The sequence below is a fragment of the Carettochelys insculpta genome, chromosome 23 (assembly GCF_033958435.1).
Source record: "Carettochelys insculpta isolate YL-2023 chromosome 23, ASM3395843v1, whole genome shotgun sequence".
Taxonomy (NCBI): Eukaryota; Metazoa; Chordata; order Testudines; family Carettochelyidae; genus Carettochelys; species Carettochelys insculpta.
In genome coordinates this window covers 20,539,985-20,560,656 of record NC_134159.1, presented here as the reverse complement: position 1 = coordinate 20,560,656, position 20,672 = coordinate 20,539,985, and the positions used below count along the sequence as shown (strand labels likewise).

The 20,672-nt window shown below is 43.5% G+C and overlaps 1 long non-coding RNA gene across 1 annotated transcript in view; it reads right to left on the bottom strand.

The window, feature by feature from the left end:
• Positions 1-18,918, bottom strand: part of LOC142001095 (uncharacterized) — a 54,375-nt gene extending 35,457 nt beyond the window's left edge. Inside the window, exon 1 of the long non-coding RNA XR_012642394.1 lies at positions 18,791-18,918. This is a non-coding gene — a long non-coding RNA (uncharacterized LOC142001095). The remainder of the gene's footprint in view (positions 1-18,790) is intronic.
• Positions 18,919-20,672: the final 1,754 nt, after the last annotated feature.

Sequence of the window (20,672 nt, the reverse complement as noted above, 5' to 3'; positions counted from 1 at the left end):
ACAAAAAAAAAAAGCTCAGATATGAGCTAACCAAGTATGAAACACTTTGCTGTCTCTGTGCTGGGAAAAGGACATATCTTTGTCATAGCCTCAGACTAAATACAGATGCAGCCAAATGGCTCACCGGGAAAATAATACCTGCTCGTTGGGAAGGAGAATAAAGCTTCCCATTCCCACTGAGTGGCATGAACGTCCACAGCGGGACCTCATCCAGCAAACAAATACTCCATCCCCTCACCTCAGTCGCAGCCCAGAGGGAAAGACAACAAGGATACAAACGATGATGGGGAATGTTCACATTCTGGAAAACCACCCCATGTTGCCAATCCGATGCACAGGAAGGGAGGTTGGCGACATTCTCCCGGTCTTCTCCATCCATGTGCAGTTTGTCTCTATCCATGTGCAGAATAATTTTTTTCTATGTGCACCACCAGGAGGAACACAAACCTAGCTGTGGACATTGCTCCTCAGCAGGGAAGTACTGAAATCTCTCCTGAGCAAAGGCCCAAGCACTCAGCTAGCAGGGAACACTGGAGGTGGTACTAAAATTAAGGGGCCAGACAGGGGCTCAGAAGTTTGGGTCCTGTTCCCAGCTCTGCCTAAGTTACAGCGGCTGCCTCATGAGCCATAGTGCTGCCCAAAATCACTCTGCTGTTATAGGTTCTTCTCTGGGCATGCCCCCAATGCCAAGGCTTGTATGAGCTTCGTTAGAGGGCAAGCTTATGGGCTGTTCTTCACAGCGACTGTGCCAGGGACCCCTCCCCTGGCTGGATATGGCTAATTTATGCCCCTGTGCTCAGCTCTGGCCCATTTACCTGGCGTGATGGGGCTGAAGTCAGGGGGGACTCTTGGTCTCTGGAAGTGCTCAAAGTGCAAAGTCTACCTGTCCTGCAAAGGCCAGGTACACACCCATGAACCTCTTAAGGCCTCAAGGCTTAGGTTTTGCAGGCACTTCGGAGGAACTTAAGTTGTTCATGTGCCTTATGCTGCCAAAGTGGGGGATCTCAAACTCCATTGCACCACAAGCCCCTGTTAACAACAAAACTTGCTATGCAGCCCTGGGGCGGGGGGGCAGGAGGAACCAAAGCCTGAGCCCACATGAACCCTGCTGCCCTGGGCAGGGGGGCCAGAGCCAAAGCCAGAATGCTAAGGGCTTCAGCCCTGGTGGGGTAGATGGTAATGTGAGTCCTCCTGGCCAATGGGGCCCAGCCCTTGGCAACCCCACTTTGAGGTCCTGACCCACAGTTTGAGAACCAGTGCACTAGAGCAAGGCCTGACCTTCGTCGCAGCCACGTACAGGCCTGGCCTTAGGGCAAGACAGTTGCCTGGGGCCCTGCACTGCTGTCAGATTGCTGCCTTTGGCCCCATCCACCAGGCAGGCCTCGCTGTCAGCTTGCTGCCTTAGGGCTCACACACTCCTTGCCTGGGCCTGGTGGTGTGTTTGGCAGTACTGCCAGACTAGTTCCACCAGAGACCAGGGGTCTGCAAACTGCAGCTCTGGAGCCACATCAAGCTCTTGAAGGACTTCTTTGTGGCTCCCAAAACTACAACTGCAAAGTACATTTGAAAACAAAAAAAAAAACACCTCCTGGTTATTTTTGATAAAGGGTAACAATCTAAAAGCCCAAGAATGAACAGTTCATATCTAAATAGCAGATGGTATGTGATCTCATAAATTTGGATAATTCCCCTTTAATATGTGCAACACATTGTGGTATATGATACCGTGTCTGTGTTTTGAGCATGTTGCTCAGAAAGTCTTGATTTTGAAAAGGAAAAAGAAAAGGAATCTTGTGACATTCCTTCTGTAAAGAGCAATGTGCATTTTAAGAAAGACAACTGAAATTAAACGTGAAGTAAAAATGGCCTAATTAAAGTAGGTAGGATTGAAAGTCTGCAAAATATTGGCACAAACACACATGTGAAGTGTGAGGCAATAGAATATGTAACAATTTTGTGAACATTCTGCAGTAAATATATATCACATTACACATCATTGGGTGTTCAATGTTCTTAAAACGGGTCACAAAAAGTATGGTTTGACGTTATTTATTAAGGACTGTCTTGCATTCACATGAACTGCAGCTCCTGAATTATCGGATTTTTTTACCAAATTAGAAAAAAAATGGCTCTTCTTGCTATTTTGGTTGCCGACCTCTCTCCCACACTAAAGGATTGTTCCCCTTGAGGGAATCCTCGGAAGAACGTTTCAATTTTCATTCATTGCAGTGGATGCAACATGCTATCTTTCTAGTGAACAAATCATCTCTATAAATCACAATTGTAGTCTCTTGGACATCTGAAAGACTTAAGCACTGTCACATATCTTAATCATTTAGCTTCACTAATGATTTCTCTCCAGGAGAAAAATGAAATAAAGATAACAAACATAGACAAACCTCTTATCTTTAAATATTTTACAACCATTAACAGCTCTCTGTGCTCTTTGTCATTTTCCAGGTACTTGAAACAGCCATGCATGAGCAAACTTTTTCTAAAACTACTTATTTACTCTCAGGAGAAAGGCCTGGCTTTGAGCTTGTTTGTGATATGATGTGGTGACCACAACCTGCCTCAGTCTTGTTTATTCTTCAAAAGATAAAACCCAACTGTTTGAAAAAACCAAGAACTTCATCTCCAGGGTGTTTGACTGATCTTATTGTCTGTGCTTTGAAATTCTTGTGCAGTACTTTTATTATAAGTTACATCTGCAGTGGTTTAAATAAAATTTGTAAAACGATCTGTTACAATTACATTAGTATATCTCATTTCACAATTCAGATCTAAAACTGGCAGCTTATTGAGGGAGCACAGGAATAACAACAGAGGTTTTGCAGATGCAAAATTTCAGTGTGCTTCAGAAATACATTGCTTCTTAACAAGGAAAATTGGATATCTGATCATTTCTCCACATCTCCCTTCATGGAGCAGAGATTTGCTACCATTTATAGGAATTGATTCAAAAGTGAAGTAGACACATTTTAGCTCTCTGGAGAAATTGGGGGGATTGTTTGTTTGTTTGTTTGTATTAAAGAATGTAGAAATGTACAAGTACCAGTCCACTGAGAGGCTACATCTACACTAGCCCCAAACTTCAAAATGGCCACGCAAATGACCATTTCAAAGTTTACTAATGAAGCACTGAAATGCATATTCAGTGCTTCATTAGCATGCGGGCGGCCACAGTGCTTTGAAATTGACGCGGCTCACCGCTGCACAGCTCGTCCCGACAGGGCTCCTTTTCAAAAGGACCCCACCTACTTCAAAGTCCCCTTATTCCGGGAATAGGGGACTTCGAAGTAGGCAGGGTCCTTTCGAAAAGGAGCCCCGTCGGGATGAGATGCGCGGCGGCGAGGTGCGTCAATTTCGAAGTGCCGCGGCTGCCCGCATGCTAACGAAGCGCTGAATATGCATTTCAGTGCTTCATTAGTAAACTTCAAAATGGCCAATTGCTTGGCCATTTCGAAGTTTGGGGCTAATGTAGACACGGCCAGAGAGTAACAAAATGCATACATAAAAAGTAAAACATTTAATTCACAGTTACCATGAATCTACATTGTTATAAATTAGATCAGATTCTAAGTTCTATTTGTCAATAGAATAATATTGTATTATTATTATTATTATTACTATTATTATTAACAATAATGTTTATAATGAATGACAATATCATAGAAGTGCAGGGCTGGAAGGGACTCCAAGCGGTCACCCAGTCTATCCTCCTGAATTTAGGCGGGCCCAAGTAAACCTAGACTATCCCTGACAGATATTTGTTGAACCTGTTCTTAAAGACCCTGAGTTATGGGGATTCCACACCCTGCCTTGGTAACTATTCCAGACCTGAACTATCATTAGATTTGGAAAGTTTTTCATAATCTCCAATCAATACAATAATAGCAGTAATATAGATTCTTCCAGCACACTTACAAAGTTATAGACAGCAATGAAGGAGAACAGAAGGCCTGTCATGCTGCTTTGTGCCACTTTTTGAAGTCTCTCAAGTAGGGGAGACGCTAGGCGGAAAGGTGCTAAAAAGGGAGTCCCATATGTTTAAAGGAGGAGGGTGATTGCATGTCTTGCAGTGTTGCCAACACTCTCAAATTTATTACACATCACACAGTCTTTGGCATCTCATTTAGCACCCTGGTTCCCAGAATGATGTGGGATTATGTGAAAAATCTCAGTTTTCTTTTAAAACCCAGTTTCTACCCCTCGTGGTCATGGAGGGAAGCTTGAAGACATGAACACCAAAGGTTTCAGGAATGATCAGCCAAGAGAAGCCAAAATGCATCAGTTTTTAAAATCTGCTGTTGTCGAAACCAAGCTCAAGTCTGGGGGTGGTGGGAGCTGACTTGTGAATTCTGCAAGGCTGCGAGTAGCAATATTGTCCAAATGAGAGTAAAAGTCTCAGAAGGGTAGGTGTGTCAGCGCGGAGCTGGAAAAGCAGCAGGGAGACATGCAGCACCTTAGGCATTCAGATTTATTTGGGCTTGAGCTCTCCTGGGAAAACCCACTTCCTCAAGTGGACTGTAGTGGGAATACAAAGGTGGGTCTTTATGTGAGAAAATTACTGAAAAAAAACTCACTCTCCACTGTAAATTAGGGTGACTGTGGCCATTCAGTGTAGCTGATGGGCTGATGTGAATGTCCATAGAGGAAAAGTTGCCCTTGAGAGTGTTAACCAATTAACATCCTGATTGTGGCCTGATTGTATAGAATTGAATTGGTCAATGAGCTCTAATTCAGCTGTTTCCCTTCGCAATGGAGTTTTGAGAGCTTTTTGGACCAGGGTCTCCCCATCAGCTACGCTGAATGGCCACAATCACCCTGACTGATCACCCTAATTTACAACAGAGTCACTGTTTTCCCCTCAGTAATTTTTTTACATATATACCCGCCTTTGTATTCCCACTCCATTCCATCTGAGGAAGTGGATTTTACCCAGGAAAGCTTATGCCCTTACAAACCCATTTGTCTCTAAGGTGCTACAGGAATCCTCCTTCTAATTCTAGTAGTTATTTGTTAATATTTACATGTTCTCTTTAAGACAGATGGGATCCCTCTTCTGGACTGCACCCAAAAATATCCCTGCCTTAAATAGTTTGAAGATTAACATTTAAATGTGATGCAACCCACAACAGGAAAAAACAACAGCATGTGGGTGGGGAGAAGAGCTCAGGGTTGCAATATAAGGTAAAGCGGGGATGTCTCAGGAATAGCTTCCAAGCTCAGTTCGATGTGGTCCCTGTCCTTCATCTAGCTGTGCAATTACACAACCTTTGCACATGTGCAAAATCTTACTGATCCCACATCAGCTGTGCTAGCAGATCCTGGTGCACATGCACAAATATAGTCAAGAGCCTTTCAGTCACTTTGCATTTTTAAAAATCTATGATTGATTAAATTGAAAGTAGTTTTTTTGAGGGATGGGATGGTGGAAAACAGAAAGGTCCTTTCACGTGGTACCCTTAAGAACTGGCAAGCACAGCCATTTACCTTCCCACCCCCAGTTACAGTGAAAAGGTAATGTAATAATTTGCCAGTGGTCTCCTATATAATTACAAGTGGTGGGTAAGTCAAACTTGCACTTCTCTTAGGTCTTGTCTAAACTTACCATCATGGTCAACCTACTTCAGCTATACAAATAATGCAGCTGAAGCTGACATTCTTACCGTGGTGAACACTACTCTTATCATCCTGTTGGAGCACTGGCAATGATGGGAGCAAGCTCAGAGAGCAATTTATTGTGTCTACAGCAGACATGGTAAGTTGACACCTGGTGAAATGATGGCTTCAACGTGAGTCCACCACATAGTGTAGAAAAGGCCTTATTTTCCAAGAACAAAATATTCCCCAAATGTACTTCTCTCGCCTCACTTGAATAATTAGATCTTGGTTTTCATGCTTAGCTGGTACTGCAGAGACATCAGGGGATCAGGTTTTTCAGACTATTTCAAACAATTGCAGCAATTTTGCATGTCTGGAAATTTATCCAAACGGGTTTTATTTTCTTTCTTCCATAAAAAATTTCACCCAAGTAAACTCAACAACCTAAATCCCTGGAGGTTTATTTGTCACCTTTAGATAAATTAGAGTTGCCCATAAATTCAGGTGAGATTAGCAAAAGGAGTTGCATTTAAAATGCAGTGGATTTGGGTTACGCTTTTCAAGTTGTAGTTATTAAATGTTAGAAACCTAAAGGTGTATGTATATTCTATAGGCACCTGATTAAGGAGATGTATTTAAGGGTTACTGAGAAACAATTGAGCTGAAATGTGTAATTTCAGATTGTTTACACAGTTGGGCTAGATGTTAAGAGGCTCACTGAGCCAAGGCAGTAAAAGAGCTTCTGTGACCCATACATATTTTCAGCAGTTCGATCAATTATAGAAACAAGCACAAAACAGAGTCAAATTCATCAACTGAACTGAGTTATCTTAGGCTGGAAAAAGACACTAAGCTGACCTCTGAAGCCTCTGATAAAGTAATAAATTGATTTTAGATTAAAACTTCCTTGACATGTGAAGGAAGGTCTGTGTTTTAACCATCATAAATGGTCTTGACTGGACAAGTGGACATCAAGACATCTTATCTCATAGGAATGGACAAGACCTTGGCCTGTATATTCCAGGAGAATTATCCAGTTCCTCTAGTGAGCATAAAAGCCATGAGAACATAAGCAACTCCAAATATTTCACCATTAATTTAGCTGTCCAACTGAAGACACACAAATTTAAGGCACTTTTCATGAAATTTTGCACGAGCACTAAATTTATTTTAAAACTCAAAAAAGCTGTTTTCAACCAGAAGTTACTTATTATAAAAGAAAACCTTCAGAGTGCAGTCAGAACAAAGCATGACCAATTGCCCTTTGGCTGTGTCTTCTGCCCTGCCAAATTGCTTTCATTGTCTTCTCTCCCCTACTTTGAAATGTTCTGGATATAAAGGCAGAAGCAGTGCACTGGTCTAGAGGCAGCAAACTAGCACAGATATGTCTTATGAAGAATGGAAAAGAAAAACGTATATCTCATTCTTTAATGAGTAATATAATTATAACACTGTGCTTAAAGGAAATAGAGGGAAAATGCAACTAAATTAAGAAAAATATAAAATCAAAATGGTGCTGGACAAAAGCCAGCCTTCTCAAAGGAAACAATAGCTCCTTTGCTTAGCAAATCTACAGTTCAAAAACCTGCACCCATTTGGCAATACCAACGGCTTTCTTCTGAGCAGGGAATTAAGCTAATAACAGTGCTCTAGAAATGAATAGGAATTTAATTTCAAAAGCCCAAGTAAACAAAGCTTCCAACTAGGACATATAACATTTTCATTAAGAATGCCACCTTTCTTTGTGCTCAGTAGGAATGTGATTTTTCTATTCTGTTTCATTTTGTTACTGATATTTGGGTTAGTTCAAGGAGACCAATTTCTAATAAATTGCTAGATATTGACAGGGAACTTTAGGCTCACAATAGAGTTTTGAATGATTCCTTCATTATTCATACACTAATTTGCTCCTTACTGTATTCAGAAAAAAGAGATAAGCCCTGCTTCCTACAGGTACTACCCAACCTGAGGATCCTAATATAGGCCTTTGATCCTGTTAAGTACTATGTCAGGTGGGATTGTTCAAATGATTCCCTGTGAGGAGAAACGCTCATGAACAGAAGCTAAGGGTTCTACAGTCTGGTCCATAGCACTCAAGTATGACTGGCCTCCTAGCAGAGTCTGGTTTCTGCACCAGCCTTATTAGGAGGTATATCTGTTTGCATGCATAAAGCCGAAATAAACATTAGTAAATGTAAATTGCCAAGGCAATGTGGATATAAACAGACTTTTTTTAGCGGACAAGAGAAGGACACCTAATGAAAACGTGACCGATTGTCATGGCATGTCATGTGGTACTTTTTCCTTCCTTCCTTTCTTCCTTCCTCCCTTTATTTTATTTTATTGTATTTTGCTTGCCTGTAGCTGCTATAGAGACTTGCTGAATACAGAGAAATTTGTCCAAGCCATCATCTGACCCAGTGACCAGAAATATCTCAGTCTGCTGCGCCAGGCACCCTATGAATCAACCCTGTGTCACATGGTAGCATGGCTAATATACTGACGCTGGTCCTTTCACCCAGGTAGCTGAAGAAGGAAAGGTGCACAAACTGACAATGGAGAAAGGCAGAACCATGAAGGGAGGGATAGAAAGACCAGCCATAGAGATTTAACATGTACATCTACAACTTGTATTTTTAATTTTAAACACCTAGGAATCTATACAGCCTGAATGCAACCACTAAGCCACCTGTGTTGATGACCAGATGCAGTGATGCCTCCATGGACCATGGAGGACCATGATTATCAGGTTCTGACATCCCTTACCCCATCTATTATGCACAGCTGGGGTTTTCATGCATCTCTTTCCCATACATGGAGCATGGCTTTGGGTGTCAAGAGGGTCTAAGCATAGAAGTCACCCACTAACCCTCTACAGAGGAAAGTGCCTCTATCAAGCCCTGGAGGGTTGCTCCCCTTGGGCCTTTTGAAGGTGAGGTTGTGGGAGAAAATAAAATGAAATGTGAGGAGATGTAGTTTTGAGCAGCAGTGATCCTTCAGGCTCAGCCTATGTCTGTATTCCGTGTGCCTAGTGGGGATGCATGAAATCGAACTATCAGGGACTGACAGTTGACCCTCGTACTCCTCATTTCTGTAAGGTGCAAGGGAGGTGGATGGGAGAGTTTCTCCTGTTGATCTCCCTCTGTGGGGATGGCCAGGTAAGTCAATCCTAGATACATCGATTTCAGCCACGAATTGTCATAGCTGGAATTGTAACAGAGAGGGAGCCATGCTAGTCTATATACTATGAAAACAAGAAAGCAGTCCAGTAGCACTGTAAAGACAAACAAAATAATGTATTAGGTGATGAGCTTTCATGGGCTAGATCCACTTCTTCAGATCTGAAGATCTGAAGATTCCAGCTATGAAAACAAAAAAGCAGTCCAGTAGCACTTTAAAGACTAGCAAAATAATTTATTAGATGATGAGCTTTGCTCATCATCTAATAAATTATTTTGCTAGTCTTTAAAGTGCTACTGGACTGCTTTTTTGTTTTCATAGCTAGAATCTTCAGATCTTTTTTGTTTTCATAGCTAGAATTGTGTATGTAGGATCGATTTTCAGGTCTAGTGTAGACCTCAGTCAATCTCGTCCTTTTCAGTACAAGGAAGAACTACTATTGATCCTGAAGAGGCTCAGAAGAAAAATGAATGTAGAAACACATGCTGCCCCTCCACAAAACCAGAGCCATATAGACCACGGCTTTTGAATGGGTCCCAAAACTCTGTCTTGTCACTGACGGGGGAGCTGTTCTATCTCTATTTGGTTCCTATTCTTTGGATCTTCTTGTGTTTTCTCTTTTATACCTTTTATTTTCCTTATTGTACACTATCCCTTTTTATTTATTCTTTTCTTCTAGAACCTTCTGAATGTAAAAAGACCCGAGCACGTTGGTTCTCTTCTGCCTCATCTGCTAGTCCCTCACTAGAACATCTCAGGTAGCCTCATTGATTAAAGTCTGGGTTACACAATATGCATGCCAGTCACCAGGAAAAGCTATATTTCCAGAGAGCTGATGAGTACCCCGTGATACACATCCAGCTTCCCATGACAGCTGAATGTCAAGAGGTGCAAGGCATCATAATAGAAGGGAAGAAACAGTCTTGATTGCTTTTTTAAAGACACAAATTGTCATATCCTACATGGACATGACAGCAGAAAATGCCCATGAGCGGCACTTAATCTGTATCAAGGCACAATACCCATGTAATTCAGTTCACACAATAGGAATTGCCAAAGACATCTGGCTGACAGGAGCAGCTATATTTCTCTGGTGATCGGCTATGATACTGTTGGATAGATTGCATGTGCTTCACCATCATGCTGTGCCAACGGGAAATGCATTGCGCTTCAGACATCTGTGATAGAGAGGTGGTATGGAAAGATTGCCCCATCCAGTGGCAGAATTACAGTACGAGGCCTAATGGTTAGTGGTGCCCAACTTAAGATACCTGCTGAGTCTTTGCAAAATCATTACAAGCTGTCACTGTTCCTTAGTGCTTGAGGGAAGGAAAATTAACATGGCTCTGTTTTGCTCTTACAATGCATACCACCATTGCATCGACCTAGGTGTTAACTTCCTCTCATGCAATCCTTCTTAAACTGAACAATAACAGGAGAAATGCCCAGTAATATGAGCACAGGATACAAAACCCACCACTGTATTGCTGTGCTCCAGTTTACAAGGGCGTCTCTAGTAATGTTTCACCTTATACATTACCTTTACTCTGATTTGCTGAGGATTTGTGCTTTCATCATTCAACCCCTCTAAGTTCTTTTGGGTGTGCACAGTTGCCCTCTCTCTAGGATGTGGAGGACCAGAACAGTTTCCTATGAGCAGGTAAAGAACATTCAGTTTACCACAGCTGGTTCTTCTTCAGTAATTCATTTCTCCTTGGATGGCATCTAATCATTTCCTGAATGACCCCACTGCATAGGCCAACCAGCTTGTTTATGTAGCTACCTTCTATGTACATTTATTATCTCCTTTGGAAGGAACAAAAAAACACCTTGTGATGCCCGTCCCCAGTTTAATCTTCTTTAGTTTCCTTTCATGTACCTTTGCCTTAGCATTTATCCCTGTCAGCTTGCTGTGTACAGACAGAATTCTGGTACTGAGATTCATTTATTCTGATTCTAAAATTCCAAAACAGAGAAGGCTCCTCTAGTGCCTAGCCTGCCCTTGGCATGAGACACAGCGTTGAAGGTAAATACAAATAGCCCTCGTCTTGCCTGGCAGACTTTATGGCAATAGCCACCACTTCTGTGTCAGTCAAATCTCATTAATAGGCATCAGGTGATAAGGAATTTAAAAGCCAATCAGTGGATCCCAGCACGAATATATGAATCTATATCTGCAAAAATGAGCCACAGATATCCAGACCCACAGCTATAAAGTGGATATCCACAGATTTGCTGGGCTCTACTAACAAGCACCATGATAGAAACGGAACATGTCGCTGCGCTGACCGCTGTTGAGTTCTTAGGGATGCTGATAGGCATGTAGATCATTTGATGTAGAGTAATCCAGGTGACCTACACTTTCTGTTCATGCCATCACACAAAAGGCAGCTATGGACACGGGAGCAGATGTCTCATGCAGCAATAAGGAGAGCTGACAATTTGTCATGGGGCCACACACACCTGAGCTATCCCCCCACGGTTATAACACCGATCAGCTGACAGTTCCTGTTAGTATCCACAGCTATGTCTGGAGAGCCATGGTCTCTGAGAAACAGTCAGAGTGGAGACAATGATTTTTGGGGATGAAGCGTTGGAGTCCCAGGTGCTAAGATCTCAATATTTCACTCTGTCTTTCTACTGCTCATCACCTAGGTGAAAAATTAGGGGGAAAACTCACATGCATGCAAAAGGGAATGGTGGTTTGTGCGTCTGATTTTTACCACCTGCCAATGCCCTCAAGGAGCCATTGAAATGGTCAGAGGTCACCAGAGTGTAAACACCACAGATGCAGCAGGCAGCCAAAAGGATAACCAGCTCCAAGCCAGCTGAAGATAACCCTATGCATTGGTTGTGGTGAGCAAGTGAACCCCACCTGATCTAGCAGGAGGCAAGCTAGCGAGAGAAACAGAGACAGAATGTATGGGGGTATGTAACTTAGGGTCTGTCTAGACTATGAGGGAAGATTGACCCAGTGAGGGTCAATCTTCTGGAGTTTGATTTTGTGCACCTGGTAGATGCGTAAAATAGAAATATCTGGGGTCAGTAGTTGACCCTGTACTCCTCGATATTGTGAGGGGTAGGGGAGGTTGCTGTGATATTTTCTCCCATCGACCTCCCTCTGTGAAAATGGCCATGTAAGTCAATTACAGATAAGTTGATTCTAACTACGCAACTGCATATCTGCAATCACCTGCCTGCCTAGTGTGGACTCGGCCTTAGACCCTGATGCCAATTGTATCCAGTACGCTCTTGATGCAACTGTTCAGTACAGGTTTTCCACAGAATCCTGACACTCCCTGCTTTGTCAGGAGAGGAGCAGGGGTAGGAAAACGCAGGTTCGGCTCCTGTGCACTGGCAGGCAGCAACCCCAGTGCTAACGTCCATATGAAACACTTCATTCATATTTGCCCGTCCCTGTGCATCCCCCATGGGCTGCTCTATGGAGACAAGGCATTTGGAACCAGCAGCTGCTCAGCCTGCCTCTCTTTCGTCTTCCCATGTTTGTATTGTGCTCACAGCTCTTAGAGCACTCACAATGATTTGTCCCCCTAAATAATTGACAGAGATTAGAAAGCAGTTCAATTTTCTCTCCCAGAATTCAGCCTCCAAAGCTGTGCAAATCTGACATTACTTCTTCCTTATTTTTTCACTGTCCTGCTCCCACCCCAATGCCCCCTCTCTGCCATTCTGACTGATGCAAAAGCCTCCAAATGGAAATTCATCAAAAGGTTGGTGAAAGTGGGACGAAGGGTCTGTATCAGGCTTCTTGTCAACCCAGGCCTGACCTCCTTCCAAACAGAAAAGCCACCAGTTAAGTTCATTTGAAGGGCTTGTTCCTTTCCACGTTTTTAATCTCCAAAGCATAGTGGGAGAATTACATTTCTGAAGCAAAGGATGGCACAGCATTCACAAACCACATCGGCATTACAAGGTTACAATACAAAGGAGGTATTTGTCAAAAATTTCCCTGGAAGATGAACACACATCTTTCTGTTGCTTGCAAGCAGTAGAGTTGTAGCCAGGGAAGCTGGAAAACATGGTCACATACTGTGTATTATTATCAGTTCCTTGCAGCACCTGGAGCTCTCTGTGAGAGACACATGGAGTTACGTTACAAGAGGCGCTTATAAACACAGACAAACCCTCTCCAAAAAGCTTTTCATCCAATTAAGATGAGACACAAAAAGTCAGCGTAAGTATGGGGGATGGGAGAAAAAGGAATCCATACAAAGAACCTGCATTTATATAGGCCAGAGAAATATCAGAAGACTTGCCAGGCCTTCTACCTAGCTGTCATACCCAAATAACTCATATGCAGCTAAATTGGCTCTAATTTGCTAAACGATTGGAGGGTTTGCAAAGAAAAGCTGGCAGCAGCATGCAGACTCTCTGTATAATTAAAGGGCAATACTAAAAAATCAGACAAAGCACCATAAAATGGGAGTTTAATTTTATGGGACAAATTTTGCTATAACACGCTGTCCCAGAGCAGGGGTAATGACATTAATGTCAATGTTGCATCACAGCTGAATCTGCCCCCCACCGCCCACAAAGATTAGTAAACATGAAGAGGGTTAGGAACAGAGGTAGCTAGCTGAAGAGTGATTACCATTACCCATTCCTTCAACACACACAGGAGCAGTCACCTATGGAACTCACCAGTCCAGGATTTTACAAAGAGTTAAATTGTTACTATTAATATTTATACATGCTTAAAAGAGGACAATCCAAGCTACAGGAGCTAAGGAGCTATTTTTCCCTACAGACAGAACCAGTAGGTGTGGACATCTTTGTAATGTCAGACAGTGGTCTAGGTAACTTAGAATGGTGAATCTTATGTACTTCAAACTGCAGTAGCCAAAGAGAAGTGCTATTTGATTTACACTTCTTGGCTCAGTATCATGGCTCAAATCTCTGAGACTTCACCACTCATCAGCATCTTTAAATGCATCTGTAAGTTTGGTACACAATGAAGAATATAAAGATGATCCACTCTATAGTCCCTGGGCGAGCAGTAATCTGCTGCATGAAATGACCAGGAGAATGAATGTTAATACAGGTTGAACCTCTCTAGCCCAGCACTCTCTGATCCAGCAACATCCATGGTCCAGCATGATTTTAGTTAGAGGGATATCCACTTACCATACATGTGGCCAAGTTTCCTGCAGTCCCATTAAGTTTCCTTACAGCCACCAGACCTGGCTCTCAGCATTATGTGCTGTTATTTAGCTGGAATTTACCCCTAAATGTCTTCTAAGAGCCCAGTAAGCAGGGACAGTAGAGGTAGTTCTGCTAGACCATATTGACCTCCCATGGTCCAGCAAATTCTCTGATTCAGCACCAGCCAGGTCCCAAGGGTGATGGACTAGAGAGGTTCAACCTGTTTTATTTATTATTTAACGTTTATATCAGGGTCGCATCTATCATTAGGGCCCCACCAAATTCCCAGCCATGCAAAACACGTCACAGGCCATGAAATGTGGGGTCATACTGGGAAATCTGGTCTTTTGTCACTCTTTACTATACAGAAGGGAATTGCAGGAGCATCATAAGATTATTTTAGGAGGGCCACGATGCTGCCGCCTTTACTTCTGTGCTGCCTTCCATGCTGGTCAACTGGAAAGTGGTGGCTGCAATATTGTCCGGGTGCCCAAGTTCTGAAGGCAGCACCCTGCTAGCAGCAGTGCATTAGTAAGGGTGGTAACACCATACCCATATTGCCCTTACCTCTATGCCGCTACTTTCAGAGTTGGATACCTAGAAAGCAGCAGCTGCCGGCTAAGGTCCCAGCTCTGTGGGCAGTAGAATAAATAAGGGTGTGATACCATACCATACCATCCTTCTTTCTGTGCTGCTGCTAGTGGTAGCTCTGCCTTTAGAGCTAGAGTCCCAACCAGCAGCCACCACTCTCTAGCAGGCTGGCTCTGAAGGCCACAGCATCAAAAACAGCTGCACAGAAGAAAGGATAGCAGTTCCACAACCCCTTCTCCCGCACAAAAACCTAGCAACCCTCACACAGATCCTTTTGGGGTCTGTACACCATGAGATTTCAGATTAAAATACTGTATCTGAAATAATGAAATGTATCATTTTAAAAATCCTCTGACCTTGAAATTAACCAAAATGGAACATGAATCCATCATGGATGGGGGCTCAATATGCTAGGTGTCATACACACATATCATGAATGACAGATTCTTCTCAAAGGAATTTGCAGTCACATTATTCTTATTCCTCATTGGTCCCTTTAAACTGAATAATAAGTGTGCAGAGTCAGAGCTATGGGAGCAGTGCAGAGATTGTGTGGTACATGCATGTGCAGAGTCTGCTCCATCTCCCATGGTTAGAGATTTCCATACTGATTTGCTTCTTTACTAGGAGACTTCTTAGGAACCTCAAAAAAAAAAGTTATGTCTATGTAATCTGCTTGCACATAATAAAACCTCCTTCCCTTCCAAGCAACACATAACCACTAATAACACAGGAGGAACAGGAGTGGTGTTTTCCCTTTCTGTGGCTGATTGAACATGGTGCACTTTGGTTGACGTTGAAGTATCAACTACCTACACACAGAGAAATACCAGTCCCACTTACCTGCCAGCAGTTCTCAATATAGGTTTAAATGGGGTCACCTGACAGCCTTTCTAATACTGAGTATTCTACTTTCTAAAATCCTTTTATCTTAATTTGATTCATTTCCCATTTTTAAGCCAATTTAATTCCTCCTACATTAAATCTCTTGCTAGGGTAGCTACTAAGTTGTTTGAGTTGGTTATGAATTCAGCTGAGAGTGGGCCATGCATTGATCTAACATCAGAATTGTCTCAGTATTTCTCTTCGGTGCTTTATATGACCTAACACTTCATCTGCTTCTTTGGTTGCTGCTGTATGTTGGTTGGGGACTTCTATTAAACTATTGACACTGACACTACCTCTCAGTAGTTACTGTTCATTTAGGACCCAGCGGAATGTATCATTTGATTTATTCCATCCAATATGCATTATTGTGAACTTGGTAACACAAACTTTCACCTGCCTTTTTGCTGTCCATTGCTAGGTTGCTTGGAAATCCCTCACAGTCTTTTCTGGACTTGACTACCCTAAAAACTCTGAGTCATGCAAATGTTAGTCCTTCACTGCTCATCACATTTTCCAGACCATTAACAACTACATTAAAAAACATCACTCTTCATAGAACACCACAGTACACCCCACTTCTGATCTTTAGACAGGGTGAATAATGACCATTTTCTCCCATTCTTTGCTTTTGTAGTTGAGCCAAATTCCAGTTCCAGTCTTCCTGCCCAAATTTCCTCTAGGCTGGGTCTGCACTACGAGAAATCTTTGAAATGGCCATGCTAATGTCCTAGGAATAATATCCTAGGAAAAATATCCTAGGAATAAGGGGATTTTGAAGTTGGTGGGGTCCTTTCGAAAAGAAACCTGGTGTAGATGAGCCACGTGGCAGCAAAAAGCAGCAATTTCGAAGTGCTGTGGCCACCAGCATGCTAATGAGGCACTGAATATGCATTTCAGCGACTCATTAGTATTCTTCGAAATGGCCATTAGTATGGCCATTTCAAAGTTTTTATAAGTGTAGATGTAGCCCTAGTATTTTCATGGGATTTAGCATTTTTATTCACTTGCTGCAAAGCTGGAGTTAGGCATCTGACATAAGGTTACTTTGGGATGCAAAATACTGGAACATAATAACCTTGGTACAGGTTGAACCTCTCTAATCCAGAACTCTGTCATCCAGCAAACTCCGTAATCTGGCATGATTTTAGTTATCTGAACAACCACTTATGGACGTGGCCCAGTTTCCTGTGGTCCCATAAAGTATGTTTCTAGACACCAATCCTGGCACTTAATGTTTTTTGCTGTTATTTAGGTGGAATTTACCCCTAAATGGCTTCTAAGAGCTCAGTAAGCAGTGGAAGTGTTGGTAATGTGCTAGAAAATATTGACCTCCCATGGTCCGGCAAATTCTCAGGACCTGACTGATGCCAGATGAGAGAGGTTCAACCTGTACAGTAAACCCTAGATTTTTACAGACTCCAATTTAGTGGACTTCAGGAACAACAGATATCTACCAGCTCCCACTGTTGTTCCTGAAGCCCGCTGGGGTCTGTAAAATCCTAAATCCCCACCTCTTCCTCCCTCAGAAATGTATGTTAAGGGACTTATTGCTGCCGTGGCCTGGAGGAGCTGCTCCTCCCCTCCCGGTGCCGGCAGGCACTTCTCCCACCGGGGGGACACATGCGCAGGAAGATGGCACTCGCATATGCACCACACCCCTGGTGGGAGGAGTGCATGGCAGTTCCAGGGGCGATGGTGGCTCATCCAGGCTGTGTGGTGGGGTCCGGCAGCTCCAGGCCATGCAGTGGGGTCCCAGCTGTGGTTCCAGCAGTGGGGGGTCTCAGCCACAAGGAAGGTTCAGCGGCTTCTCCAGTAGGGGTGGCAGGTCTGGCGAGTCACCAGCTTTTTTGGGTGGGGGCGGGAACTGGGGCTGGGGGATCCTGGAGGCGGAGGGTGGAAAGTAAACCCTTGCATTTAATGGATGTTCAGGAAAAACACCCCCACACACGCACATTAGTCTGTTAAATCAAGGGTTTACTGTATTCCTGAAAATGTACAATCATTTCAGTACATGTTTGAGATAGTGCAAGTTAGCAGTGCTCTGTGCCGGGGCCCCAGCAAAGACTTTCACTGTATTGAGTTCTGTATGGTATCTCAGCTTGGAGAACAACAAGAAGTCCTGTGGCACCTTATAAACTAACAGATCTTTCAGAGCATAAGCTTTTGTGGGCAAAGACACATTTGGTCAGATGCATCTAACAAAGTGGGTCTTTGCCCACAAAGGCTTATGCTCCAAAATATCTGTTAGTCTATAAGGTGCCACAGGATAGCTTGTTGTTTTTGAAGATACTGACTAACTCAGCTACCCCTCTGACATTTGTCAGCTTGGAGAACTTCCTTGAGGAAAAAAAAACATATAAACAGCTCCTGCGGATAATCCAGAAATAGAAGAAGCAGAGGCGTGTGGCAGTGTGGCTTCTGGTGGTAGACTAGAGATAAGCTTGGTCTGGGATAAACCGAGTTATTTTGTTGCAAGGCTTTGCAGGTAGGGTAGATAGTGGGGATATCAGTAGCAAGTGTGAAGAGATGTATTTTCTTTTTGCACAGGGGTGCAAGCTCTATCGAGTGGCAATCAGTGGGGAAAGTACTTGGAGGAGACAGGTGATGACTGGTGGGAGGAATCTGCTCACCATGCTTGCAGAAAATGAGTGAGAAAGTGGGGTGGGGGTGGGAGACTTGGGTCTCTTTACCCTAGATCTACAGCTAATTCAGAGCTAAGAGTAATAGAAAAGCTACTGAAGACAGTTGATGACATGAGTAGAAATAACAAAAGCCAAGGGTTCCATCTCCTTGTCATTTAGTCCTCCAAAGCATCTTGTAATCCCAAAACCCTGCACCTTTGGTAGTACACAGGACAGAAGTCACAACTGTCCTACACACCTGGCACCTGCATTAGAAGGGCAGGAAGTAGAATTCTGATTTGGCATCATAGCCACTTCTTCAGAACTCCCCATCCTAAGATCATCTGTGTATGAAGTTTAGTACTTATTTAGTTACAGGCCTCCCACTGCACTGTCTATTGTTAAAAACTAACATCCTCCAACTGTGGCCTCTGGAGCTTTTCCCTATGTTTTTTTCTTTCTTTTGTCAGTTAAAGTGAACTGAGTCCACAGTAAATCCCTTTTCCTACCTCAGTTCACTGCCATTCTTCATTACCCTAAAGTGCCATATTAAACTCATTAGGCTCATACACGACACTGTGGCAGTCTTGCTTACAAACCTATTTGCATTTCCATTATTCCCCAGTCTGTCTAGACTATCTACCATACAAATGATTTCATTCACAAGCAGGAAGCACTAATCCATTTATGAACAAGCCACAGACACTGGGTATATATGTATCCCCAAGTGCAAAACATACCAGCACTTCACTTTCGCGAGGGATCTTGTCGTTCACAGCTGAATGCTTAAGGAAAATGCTGCAGCTCAAGAAGAAGCAAATAATTTGCAGCCGAACTGTTCTGAAATGCTTGCAACAAGCGAGGTCACACAGCAGCTTTGCTGGTGGAATCCTACAGGCGCAGCAAGCTGGGAAGGAGCAAGGCTGGAAGGAGACCAGAACTTTCCCACTGAGCTTCCAAATAACAAAAGATAAGATTGCACAAGAACTTGCCTCAGACAATACCCAGTACAGGAGCATTTGCTGACACAGATGCTATGTGATCTGTGGCCTCCGTGCTAAGACAGCAATCTGGGGAGCACAGCTCTTCATTGTTCTTTGGACCCCAGAGGCCTCAGGCAAGGACAGTAGCAGCTGCAGAAACAGCTCTTGGATGTGATGTGTTTGAACTAGAAGGCACTAAGAAAAGGCCACACGGTGCTGGATTTTGTCTCTGTGCAACTTCTCGGATATTCCTTGCAGTGCAGAATAGTCCTGTTAAAGCCATGTACATGTGACAGGGGAAACAATAAACGTTATACTCTTCATTCTCCTACTACTACAATGCTGTAAGTTATCCACTTCAAAGCCAGGAACTGGGCTGGAAACTGTAGCAGCACAACCCAGTAGCAGCAGTGACCCTGAGTAGCCCATGTAAACTGATGCTGTTTGTCAACATCACAGACTCTCCTCTGTGAAGTAGATTGCACAGGCAGGATCATGTTGTCACCAGGAGCATTCCAAACTCCGTTTTGTTTGCAGAGCGGTGGGAGGCCAGAGCCCACATCGTGCTGTGGGATTACCCCCCTCTACTGCTCTCTCAGCCGCCGCACAATCACATTGCTGGAAATGGTTGGGGGTCATCAAGCAGTAAGGGCTCCCACAAGCACTAAGAGCTCCCACAAAAATACATGGTCACTCAGCAGCAGACAGGGGTGGGAAGAAGCTGAGGAGAGGTGAAGAAAGGAGCATACGTATCACGCTGCACTGTAGCAGCAGCAACAATAATGCAGACAATGGTTTTTTTGCAGCCACATTAGGGCTTAAAATGGAAGAAGTGGCTTTGTTAAAACAGGTTCCACTCCGACTTGTCCCCATTAATACCAAAGGGAGCAAAGCTGGTCTCATTTTTAGCTTCTTTGCATTTAGCTCTACACCTTATTTGAGAGCACTTCAGAAAAATGCATAATTTTAGCCTGGCACCATTTGCATAAACTAGTCTCTAATGAATACTGATCTTCTTCGTCTGTCTCTTCTGGAACTTGTGATTTGAGACAGCAACCCTGGTCTGGAGCCCTGAGAGCTATCCCCTGAACAACTCTGAGCTGCGAAACTCATACCACGTTTGTTGGGTTTGCAGCTGGCTTTCCTTTCCTTACAGCATCAGGGAAGTTCTGACCCACTCTGCCCTTCCTGTATTGCTAAGTGTGGGAGGTACCAGAGAGCAGAAGGGGCCTGGTACGGACAGGGTGGCAAAGCACAGTGTTGGAATGACCTGCTTTTTTGCTGCTGCAGCGCATTCTCTGTCAGATCAATACATGCTTCCAGTTATCCCTCAGAGACAGACCACTCCCCACCCACCTCCCCAGGGGAGACCTGTGGCTGTGTTCAGCCTCGTTCATTTTTCTCTGCTTTTTTTGGTGAGAGGCATTCGAGGCAAGATTCAATCAGCAATGTACAGTGCAGCAGGGGGTTAGAAGAGATGATCCAGAAAGACCCTGCTCCAGCTATCGGTTGGGATTTTGTGATTAAACAAGAGACTAGCCTATAGAGTGTGTGATTTGATGGTGGGGAAGGCAAACTTAGCCCTTGCTTCTGTTTGCGGCAGTTGTGCCTGGCTGCTGCATGGCGAGAGTTATTTCCC